The sequence below is a fragment of the Sorghum bicolor genome, chromosome 7, assembly GCF_000003195.3.
Source record: "Sorghum bicolor cultivar BTx623 chromosome 7, Sorghum_bicolor_NCBIv3, whole genome shotgun sequence".
NCBI classification, from domain to species: Eukaryota; Viridiplantae; Streptophyta; class Magnoliopsida; order Poales; family Poaceae; genus Sorghum; species Sorghum bicolor.
In genome coordinates this window covers 65,020,658-65,032,523 of record NC_012876.2, presented here as the reverse complement: position 1 = coordinate 65,032,523, position 11,866 = coordinate 65,020,658, and positions in this window count along the sequence as shown.

Genomic DNA, 11,866 nt, shown 5'->3' with positions numbered 1-11,866 from the left:
GGCGCGCTGCTGGTCCCTGCGCACGGCACCCTCCATGGTGCTCTCCTCTGCGTGACTGGCATCCTCTGGCTAGGCCACGACGGCGACATGCTCCCCATGGCCGGGCGACTCAAGCCATATGGGTGACCGACGCTAGCTCCAAACGGCGGCGGCGCATGCACAGCCGTGTCGGCTGCACGGCATAGGCACAGGTTTGTTCTTCAATGCCTCTAGTATATGCTGATACTTTTCAGATTCATAGTATCTGCTGATACTTTTCAGATTCTAGTCTGCTGATACTTTTCAGATTTGTTGTTTCAGATTATAATGCCAGTTCATCACCGAGTAGTATTGCGGCAGCGGCGTGGTACAAATCTGCTTTATCTACTAGCATACATGCATAGTCAATTAATCGAAAAGTGTGTGCACTCCTCTATTTAGTGCCTGTTTGAATCCATTAGGAGATCAAATAGGCTTGTCTGGTCATGTAATCATACTCGTATATACTCATAGCATATATGTAAGTATGCTCCAATTGTAATTCACACAGAGAATCTTTGTAACTAAAGTATGCTCCATTTGTCAAGAATATATCGAAAGACTTTCTGAAAAGAAATAGAGTATGATCTAAATGAATCAAGTAGCTTACAATCATTCAGTGAGTGTACAACCCACTGAGAAGAAAACGTCCACATTAAATGTAAATCATCTAGAAAAAGTATGTGTACATACTCCATATATAAAAGTATATGAATAAATACTCCTTTCAGGAAAAAGTATGCTTATATACTCCTCTTTAAAAAAGTATGAATATGTACTTTTATATATGAAAAAAAGTATGTGTATACTTAAAAAAAATTAGGTATATGCACATATGCACAACCACATCGCTGCAAAAAGTATCCATACATACTTTAGAAAATCGGGTATATATACATACTACTATTTAATACACATAGTTTAAAAAATATGTACCCAACCGGCCAACCGCATGCCAACCCAACGTCAAAAGAAAATTGTTGTAAAAACAAACGTCAACAGCCAACGACTAAACCTTATCTCTTTTTTACGGAAGTTATCAGCTATATTTTTTTTCTCCACCCTTCACGTACATACTCTCGACCCGCAAACCCGGTAAGTATCCCTGAAGCCCCCCATTAGCTAAGTCTGCGGCACTGGATGGCCCTCCCTTGCGCATACTAAATGGTGGGAGTAATTACTCCTAGGAGTATAGAAAATGTACCATATATATATATATATATATATATATATATATATATATATATATATATAAAAGATGGTAAAGTCTACTTTTATATGCAACTGACGGCACATCGTTTGGAGCTTTGTAGGATGAGTTATACCTATTCTAGTGAACACTGGTGCTGAACTCTATTGTTGTCGAACTGGGCCAAAACCAACCCATTCAGCCCAACTAAGAGGGATGTTCCTAGTATAAATAACACCCCCACTAATCCCTGCAACCCTAACCATAAATTGAACTCAGAAAAACAAAGAAGCCAAGTGCTCTTGTCCTTATATAGTGTTGTGCCATAGCTACCACCTTGAGGATTGAGAGTTTTCTCTTCCACTTGTTCTTGTGTATCCTTTGCAAGAGCTTGTATCTACCTTTATTTGGTTCAGGTAGACATCAATCCACTGTGTGTGGTTGGGCAAATTTATTTGTCACAAGTGGCTACCCAGAGTGGCTGTTGGTGCCATTGGTTCGTCAGGTTGCACGGATCAAGTTATCCCCCCTTTTCTATCCTATAACAAGAAGATTGGGAACCCTGCATCAATAGTATTGTTGATCGTATCGATATGGGCTAGCAGGCGGTTTGCAACTTTTGTATGGTCAAGCCATGACACACCTTGATGCGAATTGTGCTTGGCCCGACCTGTGGAGCGTGTTTGGGTCACTCTCTTGGTCCATAGTGCTGGTATGATTAACGAAAATTCCACTAAAGAAAGACATGTCCTCATATATAACTCTCTCACATTCCATATAATCATAACTCTTAGCTCTACCCAATTGACACCCACATGTCCAAACTGACCCTCTCTTGACGACTGCCGCACTACCTTCAGTTGCCATCGTGCTCCCCTCTCCCCTCCTTCACTTCCTCTCGACTCATTTCCATGGTGGCACGACGGTCTCATCAAGCCTACAAGTCGGTTTGGCACGACTAAGACAACGAGTCCACATTTACATCATGTATCCATATCAACATAAGTTGTGTCCTTGCAAGTTGTCATGTTACTCCCTCCGTATAAGATTTAGAAGTCGTTTACGACAACGACACGATCTCCAAAGCACAATTTTGATCACTTATTTTTATAAAAAATTTTAGCAAAAATAATATATATCGAGCCGTGCCGTGCCGGACCGTGACCTTCGTTTGCCATTTTTTATGGCGTACGTGCGGCTTCTTCTCCCACTATAAGTCGCCGTCGTTTGGGCGTGTGGCAGATGGCCGAAAGACTCGTGCATCCGCCCGAGTCATGCGAGGGTCGTCGTGCGCGACCACACGACACGCGGACGGGAGGATCTACATGCCACCAAACGCTTGGCGCGCCTGGAGCTGCAGGGAACGCATGCACGGCCTCTCCCCGGCCTCCCCTAAAAATAACCACACAACACACACACGGCCGGTCTCGTATCTCGTATCGTATATAAAAGGCCGCGGCCGGCCGCCTGGTACCGTCATCGCAATTCGCAACACACAGCAAGCAAACAAGAAACACAGCTGCCACTCTCGCTCCGACGCACCGCCACCAAGGCAGCAGCAATGGCCCGCGCCTGCGTGTTCCTCGTCGTGCTCCTCCTGGCCGCCGTCGCGGTGGCGCCACTCACGACGGTCGTCGACGCGGCGCGCCCCGACATCGTGGAGGGCAGGTCCATGGAGTCCTCCTCCGACGCGCCCGCTCCCAGCCCCGACGCCTCGTCCCCGGAGTCGTCGTCATCGTCGTCGGACGCACCCTCCAGCAGCAGCTCTTCCGACTAACCGACGGGTCGCCGTCGCCGACAGAGATCTCCATGCATCTATGGCGATCGAGTTCTTGGCGTGATCTACCTATATATATAATCCGATCCGGCAAAATTATGATTCTCTGGAATAATAATGTGCTGCACCCGGCCTGATGGGTGCGCGCGCGGCCGCGGCAAACGTATATATGCTGGAATGTGCTTGCCTAATTGTTTTTTTTTTTCTTTCCTCTATGTTTTTTTTTTGGTTCATGTATGTATATGTAACATGCGTCACCCAATATAGTGCGTGCGTGCGTGCGTGCTACGCCCTTTGATTTTGTGGTGATGACAGCCCTTAATTTAATTTTGTTTTCATGATCATTCGTCTTTCAGTTTTTTTTTCGAATGAGCAACGTCACACGCATTATGTATTATTAGTTCCACCTCGATATATATGAAGCACTTGCATTGTATAATATGTAATAGGCATTCTAAAACTAGGAAGATTCTCCACACGTCGCCGCGGTTATGAAAGGTGAATGATGATGTGGCGAAAGGAGGTACAAGATAATTAGTTTAGTGGAGTTTGTCTATATAAAATATATAGATTAAACAGCTTGTATAATCAGCTTCTGGAATTAACTAATTTGTATAATCGTCCAACAGACATTCTCTTGTTGGGGTTTGTTGCAAGTTCTTGGGGGGCATATGACTTCTCCAGATCGGATTATGTTTTTTTCTTTTTAAATAAAAAAGGCACTGCCTATTTTATTGATATAAAAGAAAATACAGTGTAAATAAGTAATCTTGAGAGCCTACCCAAAAAAAAGGCAAAATTGCAACTTTAACTCAGCGTCCAGTCTAGGAGACAATAACACACACCATGTGCCACAAGCCGCCACAACTCTAAACTAACATTGTCCACTACAACAACAAACTACTACCTCTATTCACGGAAGAATAATGCATGGATATGAGATTTGTGCAAGTTAAATTAGCTTAACTTTTATCAAGTTTATAGTGAATACTATTAATATTTATGTCTCCAATTAGCTAGTTTTACTACGAAAATATATTTCATAATTATTTTAATATATTGTACTTATTTTGTACCATAAATATTAGTATTTCAATTAATAACATTGATTAAACTTTTGTGGATAGAGAGAGTACAACATAAGCTGACGGCCAACCCAAAAACCACCTATGCCCAATTTTTTTGGTAAGAATACATGATAGCTACTGCTATGGAGGGCCAACCATCGCCATGACATTAAATAGCATATGGGGTCTGGATTTAGAAACACAAACAAACAAGTAAGGGCATGTTTTGATCCTATGAGTTAACTACTACTCCGTTCTAAATTATAAGTCGCTTAGATGTACCAAAAAAGCTAAAGTAACTTATAATTTGGAAATGAGGGAGGAGTTGCTAAACTTTAGCCTTTAATTAAAGATCTAAACAAGAGGGCCAATGCAATGAGTAGGCAAAGGTTTAACCAAAGCCCAACTAGTTGTTAGTTGGCCAATGGGTAGGCAAGAGTTTAACCAAAGCCCAACTAATTGTTAGTTCACTAGTCCTTCAAACCTAGCTAACAAAGTCTAAAGTGCTACATATATAAAAAAAAGTCACCTCTATCCTCTATTATCTCTCTAGCAGGGTGAGAGAGAAAAGGTTGGAGGGAGAGTATTTTTGTCTAGGACTTAATTTTAGTTGAGGATCCCAACAAGCAAAGGCTAATAACTAGTTGGCTAAATTTATAGCTGACTATTTTTAGTCATGGCTAACAACTAGTCTAAGTGTGGAAATGCTGAAATGGGTATTGAAACTTTGAGCAACTGACATAAATTTTGAATCTAGATCCAAATTCGGAGGTGGAAAATGCTGAAAATTTTTAAATTTAATTTGGACCTATTGTATCGTCAAGCGTGGCATCACAGCTATTATGCCGATTATCAATCAAAGTTTTTTTCATATGTCCCATGCCAAAACACATGGGTTACGATGCCGCTATGTATGGGTGAGATAGGAGTTCGAAGGGTTTCTGAACCTATGCGAGAATGTATTCTGCTTCTAAAAAAAAATGCCCGGGGATGTCTTGCCCATGAGTTTTTTAGCCATGTAGTGGCTCATCACATAATTATTGCTCACTACTAAAAATTTTATACTTTCTATTATCTTATAACTGTAGGTTTTGACTTTTCATGAACTAGCTAGTCAGACTGAATTCATAGTGGGGAAGTCATAATGATATATAAACTCAACGTGGATGTAGGCTACCGGCAAGCAAGAAAACCACAAGAATAAATCATGTCTCCCTATTTCGCTCGATAGTTTCATCATCTACACTCATGTTTTCCATTCATATAGCCTCCGCAGTTGCTTGCTTGTTTTTGTAGCTCTCTAGTGTAGTGGTAACTTTAATGGTAGAGTAGCTATATTTAGTTGCTATTCTAGCTAGTTTAGCCCTACAGTGTAGCATTGTAGCTTGTTTAGTTGCTAACCTTTTATGTGTATTTGAGTGCTTCAGTGGTAGACTACCTTGCTACTAGACTTGTGTAGGAGGCGGAGGCTTGCATTTAGGTGGAATAGAGCTAGACAAACTAGTTACTATTAGAGCGTCTTATTGTTGTAACTGCTTTGCTCTAATGCTTGTGCAATTGCAGAGAAAATTTGTATAGATTATTCATCCCCTTCTAGCCATCTAGATCATTTCAAGCGGCACTTGAGTCCCCTTCCTCTCCAAACTGGTGGCACGCATGCATGGTTCTGCATCTAGGCTTGCGACATGGACTTGACTGCCTCTCAAAACCATTTTAGCACGTTTGTGTAAAATTGTTTATGCAGTAGTGGCTGCTATACCAGACCAGGTGCGTTGCAATTGTTTGGTTTAGCAACGCTATTATATTATCATGGACGAGATCATTGAATAAATAAATGCATAGCCATTGGGAGTTTAATATCCTCAATGCTATTACATTATATTTTAGCTCCCTTCATTCCAAATTATAAGTCATTTTAACTTGTTAGAGCGTCAAAACATCTCAAGTTTGATCAAAATTTTAGAAAAAAATTAAAAGATTTATGACATCAAATAAATATACTATAAAAATTTAATTAATGAAAAATTTAATAATACTTATTTGATATCATAAATATTATTATGTTATTATATAAATTTGGTCAATCTAACATACTTTGACTCTAAGAAAGTTATTATATAAATTTGGTCAATCTAAGATACTTTGACTCTAAGAAAGTTAGTATGAGACCATTATTACTATGTGTCTTCATTATTGATCACGCCTTAAGATAGAGAGATGTCAGCATCCCCCATCCTAGGGAGCCTCCATAGTCTTCAAGGCCCAGAAGAGGATCGTGGACAAGGCACCCAAACAGCAGGACCGCTGGGCCGGAGTGGGCCTGCTCGGCCTGCTCAGCAAAAGCCAGTAGCGTGAGAGATAAGTAGGGAAGAGAGGAAAAACTCTGTAAGAAAATACAATACCAAACTATGTACTCTCAAGCACTCCTCCCCGAGCGGCGCGATGCCGCCGGCGGATCTCCTCGATCCCTCCTCTCTAGTAGGAGTTAGTAGAGTCAGTAGAGTTCGTCGGATCCTCGCCGCAGAGAGCGGGGGTCTAATAAGAGACGCGTTGTATATGGACTAAAGGAGGAGTCTTTTTTTTTTGATCGAGGAACAGAGGTGGAGCCATGTATGATGGGCATACGACACGACACGATTAGTAATACGGCTGCATTGGCCATAGACTCGTTTGCAAGTCTATGGCGTTCGCAGCTCCTAATTTGGGTGTTTGGGCGTGTGGCAGATGGGGGATGGAGACTCGTACGTGCATGTGCATGCATCCGTGACGTCGTGCGAGGGTGGTGCGCGACCACACGACACGAGGAGCCACGTACGTACAGGCCACCAAATAAACGCTCGCCTGGAGCTCTGGAGGGAACCGAACCGCCTAAAAATAGCCACACGGTCTCGTATATAAACACCCGCGCCCCCGCCCCGTACCGTCATCGCAGTCACACTCACACACACAACAAGCCACTCTCGGTCAAGCCACCAAGGCAGCTAGCATCAGCAATGGCCCGCGCCTGCGTGTTCCTGGTCGTGCTCCTCCTGGCCGCCGTCGCGGTGGCGCCACTCACGACAGTCGTCGACGCGGCGCGCGCCGACGTCGTGGAGGGCAGGTCCATGGAGTCCTCCTCCGACGCGCCCGCTCCCAGCCCCGACGCCTCGTCCCCGGAGTCGTCGTCGTCGTCGTCGGACGCACCCTCCAGCAGCAGCTCTTCCGACTAACCGACCGGTCGCCGTCGCCGGCAGAGAGATATCTCGCCCTCCGTCTACGGCGATCGATCCGGCCGGCCAGTTCTTGGCAATTGGCCTGATCTACATATCCGATACGGCAAAACTATTTCCCTTTTGATTTTCTCTAGAACAATAATGTGTGCTGCATGCACCCTGATGATATATATATGTGCATGCGTGGTGCGCGCGGCAAACGCACACATGAATGTGCTTGCCTAATTGTTGTTTTGTTGTTGTTTCGAATTCCTCTCTCTCCTATTTTAATTTTGTTCTTGTATATGTAATATGTGTCACCCAATATTATAATCCGTGTGCTACGCTATTCAATTTTGTGGTGATGACATCATTTTTTCAGTTTTTTTTTTGAATGAGTAATGCCACGCATCATGTACAATCAATTTGTATCTGGCTATATATCGACATCGGATTTCTGGAAATTTTTTTTTGCGAGCATGGATTTCTGGAATTAAACAACTTGTATAATAATGTAACGGGCATTATGCAATTAAACAACTTGTATAACCAGCTTCTGAAATTAATCCATCTGTATAATCATTTAACGTGCATTCTCTTTGTTGGGATCTATTTGCAAGTCCTGGGGCACACGAGTTCTTCGGATTTACATCGGCACTAACAAATATGCAATTGCAGTCCTTCAACTGTGTGCTGTGTTCAGAAAACAACCATGAAGAAACAGTTCACCATCTATTCCTACAATGTGAATTTGCAAAGCAGTGCTGGGAGTTTATAGGGGTCCACATCCCGTCGGGCTCTGAGTTTCCAAATGTTATGGCCTTTCTCAAAAATACAGTCTACTCTCAGTTCTTCTTGGAGGCAATAATCCTGATTTGTTGAGCAATCTGGAAGACAAGGAATGCTTTCATTTTTAACAATGTTCAACCGGAGCTTGTGGCAGCCAGAAGAGTTTTTGTTAGTGAAATTAAGATGCTCAGACATCGAGTCAGTTCAAGATCTTCCCAAGCTTTTGATCAATGGCTTCAACTCTGCACTTATAATTGCTTTCTTTAGCCTTTTTGTTTTTTTTTTGTCTCTTTCTTGGTTCCCTAATCTCCTACAACTAAAAAGACTAAAACTGGGACATTTGTTTGGTGCGGTTTTGGTTTTCGTCAGCCTGCCCGTCAGCCGTGCGTCCGCTGCGGGGTTTATTTGGAAACCCCCCCACCCCCTCCGTGATCACCTCCCCCTTTCCCACCGTGAGCACCAGCGACCCCGATCCCACCCCGCATCACCGCCTCGCGCACCAGAGCCGCCTCGCGCACCAGAGCCAGACCTCCGATCCCATTCTGTGATCTGCAAGTCCCTCGTCGCCGGTTGTGTCGCGGGAGGAGTGTGAGTCCCCTTCCCTTCACTCGCCTTCTCCCCTCCTTCTGATCCCCTTCCCTTCGTCGTTGGAGATCTCGGGTCTTCGCGTGGGCGTCGTGGGGCTGGGCGCCAGCGGCCGCGTCGCGTCCCCATCTCTTCGCGTGGGCGCCGTGGGGCTGGGCGCCAGCGGCGGCGGCGGCCGCGGCGCGTCCCGATCTCTGGTCTTCGCGTGGGCGCCGTGGGGCTGGGCGCCAGCGGCCGCGTCTCCGCCGCCGCCGCGGGGGAGTCCGCGCTGCGCGCCGTCGCCGTATGCCCTGTGGCCACTGCCGCCAGTTCCTCCAGGAGATCCGCACCGCGGCGGGCATCCAGCCATGCCGAGCAGGGCCTCGCTTCCGAGTGGCGCACGGTGGCGTCCCTCATCCTCCGTCCCTTCGAAGCGCACGACGACGCCCTGGGCCGTCCCTTCGAAGCGCACGACGACGCCCTGGGCGTTCCATTGCTTGTTCTTTGACAATTTTTGAAAACTAAATGGAGTTCCATTGCTTGTTTTTTGTTGTTTGGCATAGCCTGTGCGTGTCGTAAGTCCCTTCTGGTTTTTCTATCTCCAGTGAGAAGTAGAGGAATCTAAGATCATTTTCTGTGTACATTAGTCCAGGATTGGGGGCTTCATCTGCCATTTCTTTTTGGCGTTCTGCAGACGTATTGTGACGCCTACAAGGAGTTTCTGGACGTGAACCTGCACAAACAACACAGGTACGGTTTAAGTAATATGCAAGTCAACACTCCTTTTCAGTATGTATATATGCCAAATTAACTTTTGAGTTTGAGTTCTAATGTTAGTTGTCAGATGAGTATAACTAAGTAATCAGGGTTGAAGTTAGTGGTTATTTAAATCTGGAAACATGTAATGCCTACAAGACATATTGTTGGGGAATGGCCGCATCCTTCCCCCTGGTAGCGTCTGAGGATACCCTTTGCCCGAGGAACCTCCGACTCCCGAAGGGTCGGAGGATATCCTTCGCCAAGGAAACCTCCGTGGGAATGCGCGTGGAGGACCCTAGAAAGAGACTGGCGTTGATGACTCGACTTGTCTTGCTAAGTGTGTGCAGGGACTGACATCGTCGGAGGCCAACAAGCAGAGGAAGGAGGAACCTCCAACCCTCCCAAGTCTGAGGATGGCTAAGGACGCGCCGGAGGCAAAGAACCTCCGACGCGTCCGGGACAAGGGACCTCCGACGAAGAAGCGTCGAAGGATCGGCGACCAAGCGGCCCGGAGAACCTCCACGGCGTCTAAACCGAGGAACCTCCGACGCGCCCGAGCCGAAGAACCTCCGACGCTTGAAGTGTCGAAGGATCCGCGATCAGGCGGAGGATCTGCGTCTCCGATCTGCTGAAGCCCTAGACAGGAGACACGCGTGGAGATCGTGAGGTGAAATTACACAAGTGGCTTAGAGTCAGTAGACCGCAATAGGAGAATATGCTGGGATATTCCCCCACCGTCACGGGGCATTTTTGTAAACGTCATTGGGTCGGTTTCTGAGCCCTATATAAAGGGCGCGATGCCGTCATTAATAGACAGAGAACGCATTCACTGTATTCACCTACTGTTGAGTTCACTGTCTGTTAGCGCTCAAACCTCTCACGGCACCGTGTGAGAAGGTTCTCGATCCACCGTATTGCTGGGAAGTGCGGAGAGCATTTTCCCAACATTGGCGCCCACCGTGGGGCCACGAAGGATCACCTACGATGGCTGGAAAGAGACTAGCACCACAAGACCTCGGGCAGAGCCCCCCAGGAGGGGAAGGCCGAGAAGGGCCATGCGGAGCACGTATGCGACCGTAGAGGGGGAAGGCTCTGAGGGCGAGCAGCCGGGAAACGAGCAGCCGGATCCCAGCCAGGAACCTTCTCCCGCCGCAGGCCCGGCGCAACCCACGGCCGCGCAAGAGCTCCAGACACTGCAGACGCAGCTGCAGAACCTTCAGCAGGAGCGAGACCGGATCGCTGCCGCCTACGCCGCCAGCCAAGAAGCAGCGGTAGCTGCAACGCAGGCAGCCGAGATCAGGCAGCAGCTTTCAATCTTGCAGGCGGAGATCCTTAGCATGCAACCTCCACAGCCAACGGTCCAACCCGCTGTCCGACCCGGCGCCGGACCGTCAGTAAGTGCGCAGCTAACAAGTTACGGCGGCGCGCTGGGGAGCACATTGGACCTTCGTTCCCCCTTATCCGAAGGATTGCAAACCTCACCTTGGCCGGCGACCTACAAACCAATCACGCTCCCCAAGTTCAACGGAAAAGCTGACCCCCGCCAATTCCTGATGAGTTTTGAGGCAGCTGTAGCCTCGGCCCAATTTTTTACAATTTGGCCCTTTTTTTGAAAAAAGTTCACAATTGGACCCCTGGAAAACTTAAATGCAGAAATGGACCCAGGGGGTCGGCGCCATGCATCATGGCGCCGAGGTTTCACGTCTCGGTGCCCTGGATCACGGCGCCGAGGCCCCTGGCTGCCTTCTGTCGTGGATCCGACGTGGCAGGGAGCTCGGCGCCACAGATCACGGCGCCGAGCTCGGCGCCACAGATCTCGGCGCCGAGCTCGGCGCCGTAGATCCTGGCGTCGACCCCTTGAATACCCAGGCCGCGGCTCACGTTCCTCTGTTCGCGTTCCTCTATTCACCGCGGCCGCGCTCCCTGCTCGCCGCCGCCGCCGCGCTCCCGGCTCGCCGCCGCCGCCGCCTGCTCGCCGCGCTCCCCTTCCATCCCCGCTCGCCGCGTGCCCCGCCCGTCCCCCTACTCGGCGCGCGTGCCCCGGCCCGGCCGCGCCGCGCAGGGTGCTGCTCCCTGCGGCCGCGCCGCGCAGGTGCTGCTCCGCCCGGCCGCGCCGCGCAGGGTGCTGCTCCCTGCGGCCGCGCCGCGCAGGTGCAGCTCCCTCCGGCCGCGCCGCGCAGGGCGCCCTCGGCCCCCGGTGCTGCTCCCTCCACCCGCCGCCGTCTTCGTCGTCGAGGGAGCAGGGAGCCGCCTTCGCCGGCGTTTGGCTGTCACGGGGCAGGGAGCAGGTGGCTTCCCCTCTTCCGGCGGTCACGAGCCTGAGGCCCCTCTGCCCTGCGTCCGTCTGCTGCAGCGGCGGGATGTAAGTTTTTTTTTGAAATTAGTTATTCTAGTTTACATAATAATTGAGTTACTAATTTATTTAGAATACTTAGTAAACTGAAATAGCAAGTTTAGGTAGTTTTGTTAGAAGCCTAAATTTTGTTAGTTAGCAATTAGTAATTTATTTAGT